Here is a 19890-nt window from a genome sequence, read left to right on the forward strand (position 1 = left end):
CTTATGATCCCCACCCCCACCCCCTACCCCATCACCCAGGAGCCTCCAAGTCCCCATTCCATTCCCTCGAGGAGGTCCTGCCATTCAAGTCTCTTGCCACCCTCCATGCTGGCTTGGGGCTTTCAACTCTGTTGCCTTCTTATCAGCTGAGGTGGGCGGTACCTTCTGGTCAGGGTGCTCAAAGTATTTAAGAAGACGCTTGGGGATTCAGAGTCCAAGGAAAGAGTCAGGTCTGGAGAACTCCTGTACCAGAGGTTCCTCCTTTAGTTAGGGTTTGGGGGCCACGGAAGCTGGGGAGAAGGGGCATCCAATGTGCGGGTGGCTCAGGGCAGGATTGCTTATAAACCTGCCTGGAAGCTATCTCAGGAGCCAGCCACGTTTCTGGTGCACACCAGTGCCAAACTGCTGTGTTCACTCTCCATCTTTCCTTGACGATCTAGCAGGCTCTTCTAAAAAAACTCCCCCAGTCTTCACCCCAAGACACATGCATAACATGAGATTTCTTAAAAAGTGAAAATGGAGTGTCTTACCATGATTTAAGAACTAAAGAGAAACTGCCCCATCTGCCTGGTTAGATAGGTGACCCAGTATTGAACATCCCTCCATGGCCTCTGCATCAGCTCCTGCTTCCTGACCTGCTTGAGTTCCAGTCCTGCATCCTTTGGTGATGAAGAGCAGTATGGAAGTGTAAGCTGAATAAACCCTTTCCTCCCCAACTTGTTTCTTGGTCGTGATGTTTGTGCAGGAAGAGAAACCCTGACTAAGACAGGGAGGAAAGGGTTTATTCAGCTTACACAATCACTTTGCTTGCTCATCACTAAAGGAAGTCAAGACTGAAACTCACAGGGTAGGAAGCAGGAGCTGATACAGAGGCCATGGAGGGATGTTACTTACTGGCTTGCTTCCCCTGGCTTGCTCAACTTGCTTTCTTGTAGAACCCAAGACTACCAGCCCAGGGATAGTACCACCCACAAGGAGCCCTCCCACCTTGATCACCAACTGAGAAAATGCCCCACAACTGGATCTCATGGAGGCACTTCCCCAACTGAAGCTCCTTTCTCTGTGATAACTCCAACCTGTGTCAAGTTGACACACAAAATCAGCCAGTACACTCTCAAACCCCAAAATCTCATGTAGTCCAGGCTGGCCTCAAAGTCAGTAGGTAGCCAAGGATGATTTCAATGTTTGATTCTCAACCTCCTAAGTGGTGGGGCTATGGGCATGTGTTGTCACACTTGGTATTATGGGATGCTGGGATTGACACCATGGCTACATGCCCACTAGGCAAGCATACTACTAACTCGGCCACACCCCAGCTCTGCAGTAGACTTTTATTTTGGAAAGTCTCCCACTTTTAGGATAAGGCCAGATCCTCGCGCTGTTCTCTGTAGCCCTGCACATGCCAGCCTCTGTTCTTCTCGGGCTGCATTCTCTTATCTCCGTGTTTATTTCAGCCCTTGAACACTCTGGGGTAGACTTCTGCAGCCACGGCCGCCATCCATTGACACACGCCTCCCTCTAACCGTGGGCCATGAACTGTGTCTGCTCACACCTGCTTTGGGTTTAGCCAAGTGCCTTGTTTTGGTCAGTAAAATGAGACTGCTGCAGGGGTAACAGAGAGGCTGTCTCCTCTGCCACGTGAGGTAAGCTCCAGGGTAACTTGCCAGAGAGTTTAGGACCACAGGCTAGGTACTCAAGGACCTGCTAAGGCCACTCACAGTCTGGTCCGGGTAGTTACAGGCAGCTGGCTGAGTTTAGCCAGGGTTCTGACTCAGCACTGAGGACAAGAAGCACGCTTGTGGCTTGAAGATTCTGAGCTTCAGCACAACTTACTCCGTGGCCAGATCTGACAGACACATAGACTCTGCTCCATGCCGCAGTCTGTACAGCCTGTTCCTCATGTCTGAGCTACAACTGTTCCTTTCCTTAGTTAAAGTCTGTTCGTTCTTTCGATCCCAACATAATTATCAGCACTTCCTTAATTTTACCAGGTCGGCTGATTTATCTCGATCATGGGCCCTTATATAGCTGCTTCTCTATCTTATATATCCCGATCACAGTCCCTTATAGCGCCGTGCACATCTCTTTTATCGTGTTTACTGCAGTTGTAATCACTCCTTTTACAGCAGGACCCAGTGCACAATGGGTGTCCAGTAAACACTGGCTGATCGAGTACAAGAATGAATGAAACAGGTGTTTCCAGGCTGATAAAAGAGCTTGCCCCGTCTGGGGCCTTCACATGGAGCAGGCAAAGTCTCTCAAGGATCTGAGAGATCGGGACAGCTTGTGTCCTCCCAGGAGGTGCTGCCATGTGCTAGGAGGCTGGGCTTGGTTCCACATCCTTCCCCAACATCCTTAGTCGGCACACGGCACACCAACATCAGCATTCCAGTGCCCTTGTGATTTCATCACCTGCCTTGATGTTTGTTGTGTTTGCTGGGCTGACACCCTGAGCAACAGTGGCTGTCACACGGTCTGAACCTACAGTTTACAAATCACCCTCACCTGTGAGTCAACCTTCTCCTTCCTGCTGACCAAGGAAGCCCCTCTTTCTAGCCAGGAAATGATGCTCACAGTGCCACGTACACAGGACTGGCCCCGAACCCACTTCTGTGTGTTGTTCCAGAAAGCTGAGATCCTGAGGCATGCAGGAGTCACTTCCTGGTCTTGTCCCCAGACTCAGGGCCGGCCTCACGCTGTGGAACTAACACTGGCTACATCCTGTATTTTCTTGCAGCTCACACTTCCTCCGTTTGTGTGTTCCTACCTGCTCACCTGCTAGTCACAAACACATGGCATGAGAGCCCAGGGAGCCCAATAGGACCTCACTTCCTATAAATGAGGAGGATATTGTCTAAGAACAGACCCACCTTCCTGGATTATCCCCCTCTGCAGGAAAACCTCTCTCTGGGGAAGGATCTCTCTAGGCCAGAATGCCTTTCCTGGTCGGAAAAACTCACATGTGGAAGAAGAGCCTTCCTGCACTCAGAGAGAAAGCTCACAGGCAGCAGTGTCCTGAAGACTGCAGAACAGGTTGGCCAGAGCCAAGCCTCAGGAACAATCGCCATGGTCAGAGCTCAAGTCCAGCTGCAGCCAGTGACTGTGTGCTCACATGTGCATGTTCCAAGGGAGCTCAGTCACACTGAGGGGCTGTCTGGCCTGCAATCCTGCAGCCTGCCTCCCAAGGCACCCACAAGACATGCCAGGGCTTCCATGAGAACATCTGCTGAATTTGAGTCTTGCCTCTCCTGGAACTGTTATGATCGAAAGTCTGGCTCTAGGTTGCTGTCTGGTCTCTGCCATTTATTTACTGTGTGACTCAAGGGAAACCACTTCATCTTTCTGTGCCCTCCATAGTACAGAAGTAATCATGAGACCTGCCCTCAGAGGGATACGGTGAAGATGTCCTAAGTTTGGGTGGTATATTTAATTGCACAGAGTAGAGCTTAGGCTGTGGACAGTGCCCAGTTCGTGCTAGCTATTGTCACTGCTACCATCATCATCATCACCACCACCACCATCACCATCACCATCACCACCACCATCATCACCATCACCACCACCACCACCACCACCACCATCACCACCACCATCACCACCACCACCACCACCATCACCACCACCACCACCACCATCACCACCACCATCACCACCACCACCACCACCAACACCACCATCATCATCACCACCACCATCACTATCACCATCACCATCACCACCATCACCACCACCACCACCACCACCACCACCACCACCACCACCATCACTTTAGCCATAGTGCCTCCTCAGATGCTGGAATGTAACAGCCATTCAATGAATTTTTGTTGAACAAGTACATTTGAGGGTTTCTCATTTGAACTATTATCAGTGGCTACCGTGTTACACTTCAATAAGATGACAAATGACGTCTGGTTGGCAAAGGCCTAAGAGGAGGGAAGCAGGTAAGTCTGAGGTCCCCATAGAATGATGGCTGTGCACAAGGACAATCTTGCCCATCCAGGCTTCACCAGAGGATAAATGTTGGCCAAGTGTTTTCATTTCATTTTTGCTGCTGTGATAAAACACCTTGGCAGAAGGCAGCTGAGGGGAGAAAGAGTTTATTTCAGCTCCCAGGTACAGGTGGTCCTCCCTGTAGGGAAGACATGGCGGCAGGAGCTTGAAGCTGCTGGTCACATGATAGTATCATTCACTGCTATTCACAGTGTTAGCCTGGCAGATGACAGTTAATGTCAGAGTGCCACATCCAAAGTCAAGAACAAGGGAGTCAATGAGTGTGTGTGCACGGATGCTTAGAGCCACAGCCCAAAGTATCCAGGGCCCAAAGCCAGAAGCGTTCCTACCACTTTTAGACTGGATCTTCTTGATCTTCTTAAGTCAACCAAGGAGGTTCCAAACGACTCACAGAAGAAAGGGTTTATTAGTCTTCCACTTGGACATCCCAGTTCATTATGGAAGGACATCAGGGCGGAAGCTCAAAGCAGGAACCTGGAGGCAGGAACTGAAGCGGAAGCCACGGATGAGTGCTGCTTATTGGCTGGCTACCCAGGGCTTTTCCAGTCTGACTTTTTATATGAGACCCCCTGCCCTGAAGTGGTACTGACCACAGTAATCTGAACCCCCTCACATCAGTTATTAATCAAGAAAATGCCTCAACAGACTTGCCTATAGACCAATCAGATGGTGACATTTTCTCAGTTGTGGCTCCTTCTCAGATGACCCTAGATTGTGTCAAGGTGACAAAAACCAAAAAACCAAAAAATAAAACCCAATCTTCACAACTTGTGAAGAGCTAAGATTTTCTTTCCCAAGATCTAGGGGAGACCCCTGTTTAGTGAATTCACTGAGGAAAGGGGCAGGGTTTTGTTTGTTTGTTTGTTTGTTTGTTTGTTTGTTTTTGTCTGTCTCTCCCTGGAAATAGCTAGCCAGCTACATCCTCCTACTGAGACTTCCTTCTGTTACACTCCAGCAGACTGGATGTGACCATACTCGGCCTGCACAGCATCCTGCTTTCTTTTCCGTGAGGGTAGCAGAAGGCATTTAGAACAATCCAGAGAAGGGAGGGAATGTGTGAGCTAGGTGACAGGAACCTCAAATTGAGATCTTGTCCTATTGCATCTGGCTGGACAAATGAGAGATCGTATCGGGACATCTATGTCCCTGCAGTAGTCTGGGGACAATGAGGGGAAGCAGTATGCTTTCTTGACTAGGAAAATAGTTCAGTCAATAAAGTACTTGCTTTGCAAGCATGAGGACATCAGTTTGATCTCCCAAGCCTATATAAAAGAGCCCCATGGTATGCTTGTAATCCCAGTGCTGGCAAAGACACGTAAAACTGAGCCCCTGTCTCAAAAAACCAGGGTAGAGAGAAGCTGAGGAAGATATCTGAGGTTGACCTTTGACATCTACACATAACCTCAGACACATGTACTCACACACACATGGACATGCATACATAAAACACATACCCTCTAAGAAGAATGAGTTCTGTAGGTAAGGCAGAATAATGGATAGCAGAATTATGGATACAGATGAGCATGAGGCAGGCTAACCACATTCTCCAAATACCTCTTCTGTCTTAAAAAAAAAAAAAAAAACCCTACTTATTCTGTTTGACCCTGAGAACGTTTATTAAAGATCTCATACTATCATAGCAGAATCATCCCTCTTTTAGTAGTTATAGCTTTTTATTTATTTATTTATTTATTTATTTATTTATTTATTTTTGCATTATGGTTTTGAGACTGTGTTTCTAGTTATACACAAGTACAACATTGTTACTTATTTCTTGTGAACAGAACCTGCCACCATTTTGAAGAGTTCCTGGTTCTTGTCTGTAGTAGTTTGGCTCCTAAATGCAACTTGAAAGCCCATGTGTTGGAGGCTTGGTTCCAAGGGAGGGTGCTGTTGGAAGGTCATGAAAACTTTAAGAAGTAGGAAATTCTTTAGGTCATTGAGGGTTATGTCATTGAGGAGGACTGTGGGACCCCAGAATTTTTCTTCACCCTTTTTTCTTCTATGGCTACAAGATGAGTGGTTTGCTCCAGGGTAAGCTCTCACTGTGAGGCTCACACAGGCTGAAAGCAATGGGGGCCAAGTAATCATGGGATAGATTCCCTGACACTATGAGCACAGGGAACTATCTTCCTTCCTAAGTCTGCCCCAAGTGTGCTGTCTTAGAGACACCATGACTATGGTAACTCTTATGAAAGAAAGCATTTAACTTGGGACTTACATACAATTTCAGATTATCATCATGGTGGCACACATGGTGCTGAAGCAGTAGCTGAGAGGTGAGATCCTTATCCACAGGTCAAGAGAGGAAGATAACTCCGGGCCTGTTGTGGGCCTTTGAAACCTAAAAACCCATCCCCAGTGACAGACTTCCTCTAATAAAGCCATACTTCCTAATCCTTCTAATCTTTTCAAATAGTGCTACTCCCTAGTGAGGAGCAATCAAATATATGAGCCTACTGGGAGCCATTCTTATTTAAACCATTACAACCAACATGCCTGGCTCAGCATGAATCTTCTTGTCTTTTCTAGAAATTTTTTTTACCTCCACTAGTTCGTGTGTTTGTGCACATACCATGTGCATGTATGTGTATTTATGCACATGTGCACTTATGGTAGAAGTCAGAGCCTTGGGCATGAGCTAGGCAACCACCTTACCACTGTGCTACACTTCCAGAGATCTTTGTACCATGTCTCACTCAGTTGCCTAGGTAGGTCTTGAACTCTCTTCTATAGTCCAGGTAGTTATGGATCTTGAGATTCTCCTGCCTTGGACTCCCAAGAAGCTGAGATTTCAAGCCTATACCTCCAGGCCTTGCTGCTTCCCCCCAAATTATAAATTTGTTTCTATTCTTTCAGTGGAGCCTTGGACATTGCAAGCTCCTTTCTTTGTGTATCTAAACCCAAAGTTAGTTGATATTTTCATTCTCTTGAAAACACACTTAATACCTTAATGCACTTTAATTCCATTCTCCTTTAAAACTTCTGTGTGTGGCAATGCACTTTTAAAGCTAACATACTGCAATTACATTTTACTTGTTTGTTTGTTTGTTTGTTTGTTTGTTTGTTTAAACATAACCAACTTATTTGGTGTATCATTTGGACATAATGAAATCCACTCATTTCAAGTTTGTTGTTTGACAAGCTTGACAAGTGAGCACTTGCACGATTGCTTCCATGATCAAGATGTAGAATTCTCTCTTTTGATTTCCCCAGATTCCCGTGTCCCCTTGCCGACACTTCTCCTTACCCGTCTACAGGCTCATGGCAGCCACAGGACCTCTTTTCTGGTGTTCCGTTTTAGGAGACAAGGTCTCCTGTAGCTCAGGCAGGCCCCGGTAGCTGAGGTTACCTTTGACCTTATGACCCTTTCATTTCCACCTTTGAGTGCTGGAGTTATAGGAATGAGTCACCACCCCGGATTTTTGTGTTGCTGGGGTCAAATCCAGAGCTTCTTGCCTGCTAGGCTAGCCCTCTACCTCTGCTAACCAACCACAGCTCCAGTCTCCACTGTTTGCTGTTGTTAAAAATCTCTCAGGCTTCTGGATGAGTGGAACTTTGACGACTTGGGCCCATCATGTTGACAATCTGTGGGCTCTTTTTACAGAGCATTCTTCATCTGTTTGTGTCTATCTAGATGCCCACATGGTATCATTTTCCTCTGTCTGAGAAACTTTATTTAACATTTTTTGATAACTTCTCCCAGGTTCTGTTTGTTCCACAGTCTTGGTTTTTTTTCTACCTTTTCCTGAAAGATATTTTACTGGATCAGACATCAGGCATGGAGATGCAGAATGTAGCATTTAGCCTGCTTGGTTTTGGTCTTGCTTTAGTCCAGTATTTCTTCACTATGCCCACTTTTGGAATGGTAATATATCCTGTGCCATTGTATGTTGGCAGTGTGTGATCTGCATTTTGGTTCTGATTTTACAGGGATTACAGTTAGGAGATTGCCATGACTCCCAGAAGAGACTTTGGACTTTTAAACAGTGTTGAGGTTATGATAGATTACAGACATTTTTGAAATTGAGCTGAATGCATTTGGCATTATGATTTGACTACAAGCCTACGAGAACCTGGGAGTGGACTGTGGTGGTTTGAGTGAAAATGGCCCCATAGGCTCATATATTTGAACACTTGGTTCCCAGTTGGACTGTTGAGAAGGATTAGAGGTATGGCCTTGTTGGAGTAGGAAGGCCAGAGCGGGTGGGCTTTGAAGCTTCAAAATCTCACAATAGGCCTAGCATTGCTCTTTCTATCTGCTGCCCGTGGATCAGGATGTAAAGCTCTCAGCTACTGCTTCAGCACCCGCCTGCCTGCCTGCCTGCCTGTCACCACACTACCTGCCATGATGGCAATGAAACGACCCTCTGAAACTGTCAGCAAGTCCCCCATTAAGTATTTTCTTTTATGAGTTGTCATGGTCCTGATGTCTCTTCACAGCAACAGAACCCCTAACTAAGACACTGGATTAGGAATCCCAAGTGAATATAGTTCCTTATTTGGTGCCTTTCTGCCTCACTGTCTTCTGTTTGTTTGGTTCTGTTTTCTAGTGACAGCAAATTTAATCTAAGTCCTTGCATGGCAGGCAAGCACCCCACTGTAGTCTTAGTTACTTCCTTACTGCTGTGCCAAAGCACCCTGAAAGCAGCTTATTAAGTGAAGATTTCTTTTGGCTCCCAGTTCAAGGTGTGGTCCATCAAGGTGGAGAAAAGTTTGAGAAGAGGTGGCCCATACATCTTTAAATGCATGAAAATGATAAACCCACAAATACAGGCAATCGAGTGGGTTCCAAATAGGATGAAAATAAACATACCAATGCATACCACAATCAAAGGCAGTGCTGGAGAGATGACTCAGTGGTTAAAAGCACTATTGCTCTTGCAGAGGGCCCAGGTTTGCTTCCCAGCACTCATGTGGTGGCTCACAACCACACAGTTCCAGAGATCCAGTGGCTCTTCTGGCTTCCATGGGTCATGCATACACACACACACACACACACACACACACACACACACACACACACTCTCATGCACACATGCACTCATGTGCATGCGCACACACATACACATACTCGGGGTGGGGGGAGAACACTTATAAACATAAAATAAAATAAATAAATAAAATCTTCTAAAATTTTCTAAATAGTTAGCAAAATCAGAGTGACACAGACAAGATCATGATCATATCACATCCACAATTAGAGAGCCGAGCCATATAGATTGTGCTGGTTTGAATGAGGGTGGCTTTCATAGGTTCATATATTGGAAGGCTTGGTCCCCAGTTGGTGGAACTGTTTGGGAAGGATTAGGAGGCATGGACTTGTTGGAAGAGGTGCGTGTCTGGGTGTGGGTTTGAGGTTTCAAAGCCTATGACATTCCCAGTTAACTCTCTCTGCCTCATGGTTGTTGTCTCAACATGTAAGCTCTCAGCTACTGCTCCTGTACCATACCTACCTGCCTGCTGTCATGCTCCCCACCATGATGGTCATGGGCTCAGCCTCTGAAGTTGTAAGCAAGCCCATAATGAAATGATTTCTTTGATCCGTTGTCTTGGTCACGGTGTCTCTTCACAGCCATAGAACAGTAACTAAGAAATAGTTGAATGCTATATCTCAGTTTGCTCTCCCCATTTAAGTAGTCCAGGGTCCTCGGCCCATGGAGTGATCCCATCCACAGTCAAGAGTAGTCAGTCTTTCTAAATTGGTTATGCAATCAAGACAACCTCTTTCCCATGTGCCTAGAGTGCTATCACACAGTTGATTCTAGATTTTGTAAAGTTGACAATTAATGCTAAGCATGACATATACTGAGTTACATCCACCCCAGACCTCCTTTTACTTTACACCATAAGAGATCACTAAGCTAGCCATGATGTTTTTAATTCACTGTGTAGCCTAGGTGGGACTTGAACTCATGATTCTCCCATTTCAGCCTTTGGAGTAGCTGTGACTACAGGTCTGTGACACTAAGCCTGACTTTTATATTGTCATTCTTTTTAATTCTGTATTTAAAAAGACATATTATGGGATCTGGAGAGGTGACTCGGTGGGTAAGATGCTTGTTGCACAAGGATAAGAATCTGAATTTGAACCCCAGCACCCTTGGCAAAAGCTTAGTGTGGCAATTGAAGGAGACCCCCCGCCCCCCCCCCCACCCCCCCACAGCTCGGAGTTCCCTCCCAGAACCAGATTAGGCATAAACCACAACTAAACACCTGTTTCCACAGAGAGATCCTTTATTAAGTGGGGAAGAAATGTTAAGGTGGTTGCTTTCTGGTTCAGGCAGGAAAACAGCAGCCAATGACCTTGCAGGTGTAATTTTTTAAGAAGAGAAAAAAGGAGAGGTCTGTGTTAGAATGGAGTATGGTGTGGTGGTATATTTTGATTGGCCATGTTAATTAGGTATACCAAAGGGGCTTTTTGATTGCTGGATGTTAATACTTTGATAGCAGGACCTTGGCGGTCAGCCTCAGGAGGAGGAATTGACCATATAAGGAAATAGATCATGGGAGCTAGCTTTAGGAATGGAACCTAATGTGGGTGTTGTTGTTTGTTTGTTTTTTTGTTTTTTGTTTTTTGTTTTTTGTTTTTTGTTTTTTTAGCAAGGCAGAGAGAATGAGAGAGAAACACATCAGAGCCATGTTTGTCAGGAGCAGGCTGGCTAGAGTCCCTTAAGCTATACACACCGGTTACCCCAGCACTAGGTGGTACAGAGACAGGAGGATTGGTGAGTCTAACTGGGCAGCCAGGATGGGTGATGAGGTCAGATCCAAGGCTAGCAGGAGACACTGTCTCATGAGAACAAGGTGGACAGCAATAGAAGAAGGCACTTGCTGTAGTCCTCGGGCCTCAGAAAACATACATTCATGAGTGAGTATATTTCTGTGATGTGCTCACACACACACACACACACACACACACACACACACACACACACACCCCTCACAATCAGAAGACAATTGTGAGTCAGTTCTCCTTCCAACATTTGGGTTCCAGGGATCAAACTTCAAACTCAGGCTTGGTGGCAAGCACCTCTACCCAACTTAGCCATCCTACCAGTCTTACTTCTCCTTTTCAACAATCAACACTTCCTTTACGGATACCGTAAGAATCTCACTGACTTTGGGATATGCAGTTTTTCTATGATGAGTCTAGGTGTAGATGTCTTTTAATTAATCTGTTGGACTTGCTGGGCTTTTGAGTTTATGGGTTGATATTGTTTATCAGTTCTGAAGTTCTTGGCTATTTCTAAAAAGCTGACTTTGTCTTGTTACTTTGCAGTTTTCTTCTGCGAAATGTAAGACGTGAATTAGAGTTTTTCACTCCTCCATCCATTCTTCCTTTAGCTTTCCCTATCTCTTTGCTTTTCCTGCTCAGTTCTGGATAATTTCTTTGCAACCATCTTCCAGTCTAACCAATCTCCTCTTTAACTGTGTCTAATCTGTTACTAAGCTTATCTACTCAGTATTCAGTTTCTCATTTCTTGACGCTTCCTTTCTTATTTTCACACCTGCTGTAGTCATTCTCCGATGTCTCTTACTCTTTGCAGGTGTTTTCAAACTTGCTTCTGTAAAAGTAAACAAAGATATTTACCTTGCAACATTTCAGAGAAAATAGGGCTCTTGGAGTCCTTGTTGATCTGTTTGTTGCCAGGTGTCTCTGCTTACTTTCTGCTGTGGCACCTCATTTTCATGTGTGGTTGGTTGGTTTGTAGCAGGGGTAGATTGTTTTCCATAGATTTCTAAATTTAAAAGACCTAAGACTGCAAGAGTTGTTCCCAAGTGAAAACATACTAGTATACACACACACACAAACACACACACACACTCACACACATAGACACAGATAGACACACACTCACATTCACAGACACACAGGCACACACACTGACACACAGACACACATAGACACACACATAGACACACACACAGGCACACACACTGACACACAGACACACATAGACACACATATAGACACACACACACAGGCACACACACTGACACACAGACACACACACACACATAGACACATACGCAGACAGACAGACAGACAGACAGACAGACAGACAGACACACACACACACACACACACACACACACACACACACACACGCGCGCCTCTGCCAGGCCTGTGTGGAGCACTACCTGAGAGTGACCACACTAATCTTTGAGTCATGGAGCATTTGCACCACCCAGATGCCCAGAAGGTGTGAATTCTGGTTAAGTGCAGTGGAGTGGAGGCTGACGGCTCCAGATTCTCAACAGTTACTTTTTCCATTTTCAACTTTGCACTTCATTTTGAAGCAATCACTCTCCGCACTGTGGAGGGCTTGGGGTATTTCTGTGAGTCATAGTTCTGAGAATGAAGCTCTTGGACATTTTAGCTCTTTGGTGTGAGTCATTCCAGCCCTGCTTTGGGAGGACTCTGGGCTTTGTGAGCTCTTCCTTTACCCAAAGACACCAGGGAAGCTGGAGCTCTGCCCCCAGGGGTGAGTGACCAACTCTGGGTAGGTGACACTGCTTCTCTTTACCTTGCTGGGTTCTGTCATCACCCCATTTTCCCCCTTGCATACTCACTTCCTTCTTAAAGGAAGTTTTACACTCAAGAAGACTTTTGGCTTAAAAAAAAATCTGAAGAAGACTTTTTAGTTGTTTTCCATATAAGGGCTATCCCAGACTCAGAGCACAATGTATTAACAAGCCAAGGGGACAGAGGTCACACTGAGTTCCTTCTTCATTACCAGGCAGGTTCTGGTCACTATTGACAAAGAAATTAATAAATACTGAGTGAATGAGCATGCTTATGCTTAGTGAGGGATGCAGGAGAGCTCACCAGCCAGGGATGCAGGAGAGCTCACCAGCCAGAGATGCAGGAGAGCACCAGCGAGGGATGCAGGGGAGCTCACTAGTCAGGGATGCAGGAGAGCACCAGCCAGGGATGCAGGGGAGAGCACCAGCCAGGGATGCAGGGGAGCACCAGCCAGGGATGCAGAAGTCACCAGCCAGGGATACAGGAGAGCACCAGCCAGGGATGCAGGGGAGCTCACCAGCCAGGGATGCAGGGGAGCTCACCAGCCAGGAATGCAGGAGAGCACCAGCCAGGGATGCAGGAGAGCACCAGCCAGGGATGCAGGAGAAGTCACCAGACAGGGATGCAGGGGAGAGCACCAGCCAGGGATGCAGGGGAGTTCACCAGCCAGGGATGCAGGGGAGCTCACCAGCCAGGGATGCAAGAATGCTCACCAACCAGGGATGCAGGAAAGCTCACCAGCCAGGGATGCAGGGGAGCTCACCAGCCAGGGATGCAGGAATGCTCACCAACCAGGGATGCAGGAGAGCTCACCAGCCAGGGATGCAGGAGAGCTCACTAGTCAGGGATGCAGGAGAGCTCACCAGTCAGGGATGCAGGAGAGCACCAGCAAGGGATGCAGGAGAGCTCACTAGTCAGGGATGCAGGAGAGCTCACCAGTCAGGGATGCAGGAGAGCTCACCAGCCAGGAAGCACTGATGGAGGAGGACACAATGAGGAATTGCTCCCATCTGAAAAGCTTACTGGTTCATGGCCTGGATGTCACTCAGAGGTTCAGGACCTGCCTCATAGGTGCAAAGCCCAGAACACCACCCCAGCACTGTTAAAGCAAAAGCAAGCAAAAAAAGCAAAGCAAGACAGGGCACTCTCCTCTGATGGCCAAGCACTTGCTTTGCATTCATGAAGCCCTGGGTTTAACCCCCAGCAGTGTATAAACTGCGCATGGTGGTGCCCACAGACGGATGGAAAATTCAAGGTCATCCTCAGCTACATATTGAGCCTAAGGCTAGCCTGGGCTACATGAGACCTTGTCCCACAAACAAAACAAAATGAAAATAACAGCTCTCTAGGAGCCAGTTTCAGAACTATTATTTCTAAAGAAGGGAATTGATTTTTAACTGATACATAATACAAAGTTCTACCTGTTTATAAGGTGCCACATGGTGTACTGAAGCAGGCACACATTGAGTAGAATTTAAACAGGAAAACAGCATTTCTGCATGGTCAGACTTGGAGAGTCTCTCTCTCTCTCTCTCTCTCTCTCTCTCTCTCTCTCTCTCTCTCTCTCTCTCTCTCAAAAAGTTTTATTTATTTATTATTTATATGAGTACACTGTAGCTACCTTCAGACACATCAGAAGAGGGCATCAGATCCCATTACAGGTGGTTGTGAGCCACCATGTGGTTGCTGGGAATTGAACTCAGGACCTCTGGAAGAGCAGCCATTGCTCTTAACCGCTGAGCCATCTTGGCAGCCCGAGAGACACTTTCTTTACAAAGTGTCTTTTTCTCCAGCTGACATGGTTTCTACAGAGATCCTCTCCTGCAGCTGTACCTGAGAACTCGGTGCCCACCAAATGAGTCTCTTCGTTTGAACGAGGTCCCTAGGTTATTCATGTTCTCAGAAAGGTTTTAGGAACTCTTCCTTCCCAGTGTTCAGCCATGTGTGTTGTGAATAGGTAACTGTACAGAAAACAACAACAAACCCCCAAAACCAAACCACATTACAGACAGCTGTGAGAGAGAGAGAGTCCCACAGCCCTCAGGAGCCATGCAGGATGATCCCTTCATTTTAGTTGGCCTGAAACTTTACATTTTAGCACTGGAAGAACCACGTTCCTGGCAACCTCTCAGCCCAAGGAAGGGATGGGTTGGTTCGGCCAGGGCTTCCTGCTGGGGAGTGGAGACATCCCATGGTCGCAGGGGGCTTTCCAAAGAGGAACCACATCTGAAGGGTTTTTACCAAGTATCTGTCTTAGCCTATTTTCTGTGACTTTCACAAAATACCCAAGACAGTGTAATGTAGAAAGAATAAAGGTTGTGCAGCTCATGATTCAGAAGGCTGGGGAGGTCAAGATGGAGATACGCCAATCCGGTGGAGACTCTGCAAAGTCAGAGTTGGTTAGGACATGAAGTGATAAGAGGGGTGCCATAGAAGAGACAGGGCTCAAGCAAACCCAAGCAAACCAACTCTGAAGTACCCATTTATTCACAAATCAGGAGTTGTCAAACCCACCCAGGAGAGGAGAGATCTCAGAACTCAACTGCCTCTTAAAGGTCCCTCTGGACCTTTAACCCAACCATGGAGACCAAGTTTTGGTGAGGATGTTCAAACCAGAGCAACATCTGGTCAGAAGCTGACTGTCAGGTCCTGCAGCTGTCAGGTCCTGCAGCTGCCAGAGGGGCTCATGTGCTGCTGAGCCAGAATTGTGAGGGTGACCGGAAATAGGATGGGACCCCCTTCTCCAGGTTCAGGATTCAAATCTCTCTCTCTTTCTTTCTCGCTCTCGCTCTCACTCTCCGTTGAATGTAGGATTTGCACATGGCAAGCAAGCTCCCTACCACTGAGCTACACTTCCAGACTCACTCCTGTGTGGGACCAGAGGTTGATATTAGATACCTTTTTCAGGTGCTCCACACCTTACATTTTGAGGCAGGGTCATTCCTGGAACCTGGAGATCGCTGACCGGGCTAGCCTGGCTGAATAGATAGCTCAGGGATCCATCTGCCGGCCCTCTTCGAGCATTGGGATTCAGATGTGTGCCACCGCGCCGGGCTTTCACGTGGGTACTCAGGATCCAAACTCGGGTTGTCATGTGTTCACAGCAAGCACCTTACCTGTTGAGCCATCTCCTGACCCCGCCCCCCCACACCTTTCAGAATAAAGAGGAATTATTTTATTATTGCTACTGTTATTATTTTGATACAGGCTCTCACTAAGTTGCCCAACCACACCTTGAATTTGCATCATCTTGCTTCAGCCTCTGGAGCAGCAGGTTGACAGGTCTACATCTCCAGGTCTAGCTTCTCTGTCTTTACATACAGTAACAACTGAAGGCCACTCTGGACCATGTGCCCTTTTGGTGACTTCCAAGTTAGCCAGCCACAAGAAGAGGACTCCAATACACTCTGCAAATTAAAACTTCATCCTTATTTCGAGACCCTGATATAAGATGGTTGATTGTACTCACAGTCCTTACATAGTAGCACAAGCCACTTCAACAGTGTATCTGTCAAGGGAGAAGGTAAGCCAGTAGATTCTTTTAATTCCATTTCAAGTAAGTGACATCTTTGAATGGTTATGAAATGGTTTTACATTTTTTTAACCACGTACTTGTGTACATGAAAATATCTTGACAACATTGACCTTCAAGAGTTTGAAGAGACCGTCATTGTTATAAATCCTGGATTAAGAATGGTGTTAGTGCTAGTAGTGGTGGACGCCTTTAATCCCAGCACTTAGGAGGTAGAGGCAGGCAGATTTCTGAGTTTGAGGTCAGTTTAGTCTACAGAGTGACTTCCAGGACAGCCAGGGCTACCCTAAACCAACCAACCGAACAAAAAGAATGGTGTTGGCCTTTTGACACAGAAAGTCAGATGTATGTATTGAAATGTGTTCAGGGAAGACAGTTCAAGCCCCTTATTAGATTTATTGAAGAGATTTTTTTTATTGGGAGGTTTTATACATATTCAATATTTAGCATTTTCCCTATTTCCTACCAACTTTTCTTATCAGAATTATAGAAAGAAAATGTTTTTCTGTTCAGTTCCCTGCAGATGCTCTCAAGTCACCTCCACTTAATTTCCACACACTATGCTTGTACAGTCATTTGCACCGTGTGAGACAGCAGGGGTCCCTGGGTCTCTTCCTCTGCCCTTCTAGATGCCCCACTTCTCTGAACCAATAGGGATCTCAGTGTACTCAGGTCACCCCACCCTCATCTCCCTTGCTATCTGGGAGGAACCCCTCCTTCAGTGAAAATCTCAACCACCTCAAATGGTTGCTATGGAAACCACAGGTTGGGAGGAGCAGGGTTGCCCTCACTTAAGGATGGGCCTCAGGGGAAGATACTGGGGAAGCTACTGGTTTCTAGGTCAGTTATGGAAGAGGAGAGTTTGTGTGTCAGAGCACAGTCTTCCTGAGACACACCCTGGCCTGCCATCCCCTGGACAGCTGGCACCTAGATTTCACACACAGCCTCAGGATCTTGCACTCTCCTGACATTATCAGTGGCTCTCACCTGGCTTGTGCCTCCAGAATTTACAGCACACTTTCCTGTGTTGGTGGAACAAGGCTTATGCCCAGTCTCTGGGGTCAGAGCATATAGACAACAGCTTTCAATCTGTGGGTCACGACCCCTTCGGTGGTCACACAACAATATCATGCATATCAAATATTTACATTACAATTCATAACAGTAGCACAATTACAGATGTGAAGTAGCAACAAAAGTGATTTTATGACGAGAGGGGGGGAGGTCACCACACCTGAGGAGCTTTAATGAAAGGGCCTGGGATCAGGGGAGCTAGGAATCCCTTTCATTCTTTATAAAAATCTAACTCTAGAAGGCAGCTCAGTGGGTAGTGTGTACTGTTAAACATGAAGATCTGTGTTCAGATCCCCAAACCCATGTAAAAAGCCAGGGGTGGTGACTCTCATGGTGTGAGCTAGTGCTGCTGAAGAGAGTGGAGACAGACAGATCCCACAGGCCCCAGAGGTAGCCGCTGCTGATGTATGCAGAGGTATCATCTACATGCTGCGGGCAAGCCCTGGGACACGGAGAGAGATCCTGCCTCAAATAAATAAATAAATAAATAAATAAATAAATAAATAAATAAAGTGGAGAACAGAAGAGTTAGATGCTTGGAGTTGACCTCTGACTTCCACATATGCACACAGAGGTGAACGCTCCTCCTTCAGTGCATGCATGTGCGAGCTTGCACACACACACATTCCACACACACACACAGACCACATTTACATCCCCCCCACACAGACCACATTTACACCTCCACACACACCACATACACACACACACACGCACATACACACACACCATACACACACACACACACACACACACTAATCTGACTCCCTAAGAAAATAATGCCAAAAGACAGAGTAAAAAAAAAAAATCCAAACAAACCTGGACTGTTGAGCAGTTAGAGCAGTAACTATGATTCTTGTGAGAGTAAGTAATAAGTGAAATCAGTAAAAAGAACCCCTGCGAGCCTATTCTATACGTATTATAAAGATGGCATAGAAACGAAGCTAATGGCCCGTACTGGAGGTGATTGACTCAGGGCTGTGAGACTGAGCTCTGGTGGTCAGCAGTGTCTGACGACTGTTATGACTGGAGGAGCCCCGAGTCCGACTGCTTGGAAGTTTCATATCTTACTTACAGACTGATAAGGGACAACCTACTGATTGCCAGTACCATTGTACAATGTTCTGTTTTTGTTCTTTTCTGAGCTATGCTTCTTATGTGCAATAAGTTTTGGAGTTGGTTTTTCTAGGAAGCAGGCTTTGAGATAAAATTTGACTTGGGGATACTTATGAACTAGATGACTGTGATGGGATAAGTAAGCAGGATAAAGAGGGACTCGAGCTGGGATGCTGGTCCAGACTGCCTGAGGGATGTCTGTAGCATCCACTGGCCCATCAGAGTTATCTGAATGGCTAAAAGGCCAGGCCTTTCTCCTGCTTGCCTCTCTAGTCAGACACCAGATATGGGCTGACCTGGGATGGTGGCTCTCAGTGGCAGCTGTGAGTCCTAAAGGTGTGTTTTTGTCAGTAGAGCACCAGACCCTTCCTTTCAGGGTTTAGGTTGCATATTTAAGTATCTATCACAAAAGGTAAACTGAGGCTGGGCCAGGAACTGGAACTTTGCCCCAGTAACACCACAGTACACGCATGGACGCTTTAAGTTTAGCACATGTCTCAGCGTAACAAATCCAATCTTATTTTAGTGACTAGCCCAGCAATGCTTATCCCCGAGGCCCCTTAGCTGGCCTGTGTCCCTTCCTCGGGCCTCAGCTCCATGGATACCCTCCAATGAGGAATGCTGGCTCTCTAGGCTGTGCTAGACACTCCAGTGCCCAGGACAACCTTCCTCCATCCATTGCTGGGACCATCTCAAGGCCCTGTCACTTTTGTCTCATCTCTCCAGGACGACTTCTCTCCTGCAGCCTTGAGATACTCTCTGCAGGCCCCCATGGGCTAGGCGGGCTCAGTAGCAGACATTTGCCAGACGTGGCCAGTGCTGGTTGGGCACTCAGTTGGTACAGGGACAGTTGGGAGAACTTTGATTTCGTAAATCTTCACAAGAAAACTCTAAGGAGTGCTAAGCTTAGGGACAAATGAAGGAAGGAAGGGATGAGACCGACATAGTGTCTCTGACAGCTTGGCCCATGGAGGCTGGGACCACCATAGAAACGCCCTCTCCTCAGTCCTTCATCCCTCTCCCTGATTTAGAACTTTTTATGGTCTCCTTGGGAAACTCAACATTGCTTAAGCAGGGTCCGTTCCTGCCTCACATCATTGGTTCCTGCTGGTGGATTTGGGGTTCTGTTTCTGCCTTACATCATTGGTTCCTGCTGGGGTGAGCCTTTCTTTCTTGATACCTCATTCCACATCCAGGTGCCTCCTTTCATACCCAGAGTTCTGGAGAGATTTCCTTTTGACTGTTTAACTTTTTTTTTTTTTTTTTTTTGGAAAGGGATCTCATGCAGCCTGGGTCATTCTCGAACTCCCCATGCAGTCAAGGTTGACCTTGAATTCCTTCCTCATCTTCTGTCTCCAGCTCCCAAGTGCCAGGATTTCGGGTGGGCCTCATCAAGCTCAGCTCCGAGTTTTGCATTCCCATGAAGCCTATGTGTCCTTATGCCCACATTCTTTAATTTCTCTAACTAGCAGGGTGATGAGAGTCTGATTCTAGCCCCTGTCACCCCCCCCCCCCGCCCTCGGGTTTCGTTTCTAAAGATAGAACCAGCCAGGTCTACATGCCTGTAGTCTGTGGTTTGTAATCCCTGTGTCTACCATGTCCCATCAGTGCAGGCCCAGAAGCTTCC

This window comes from Mus musculus, chromosome 2 (assembly GCF_000001635.26).
Source record: "Mus musculus strain C57BL/6J chromosome 2, GRCm38.p6 C57BL/6J".
NCBI lineage: Eukaryota > Metazoa > Chordata > Mammalia > Rodentia > Muridae > Mus > Mus musculus.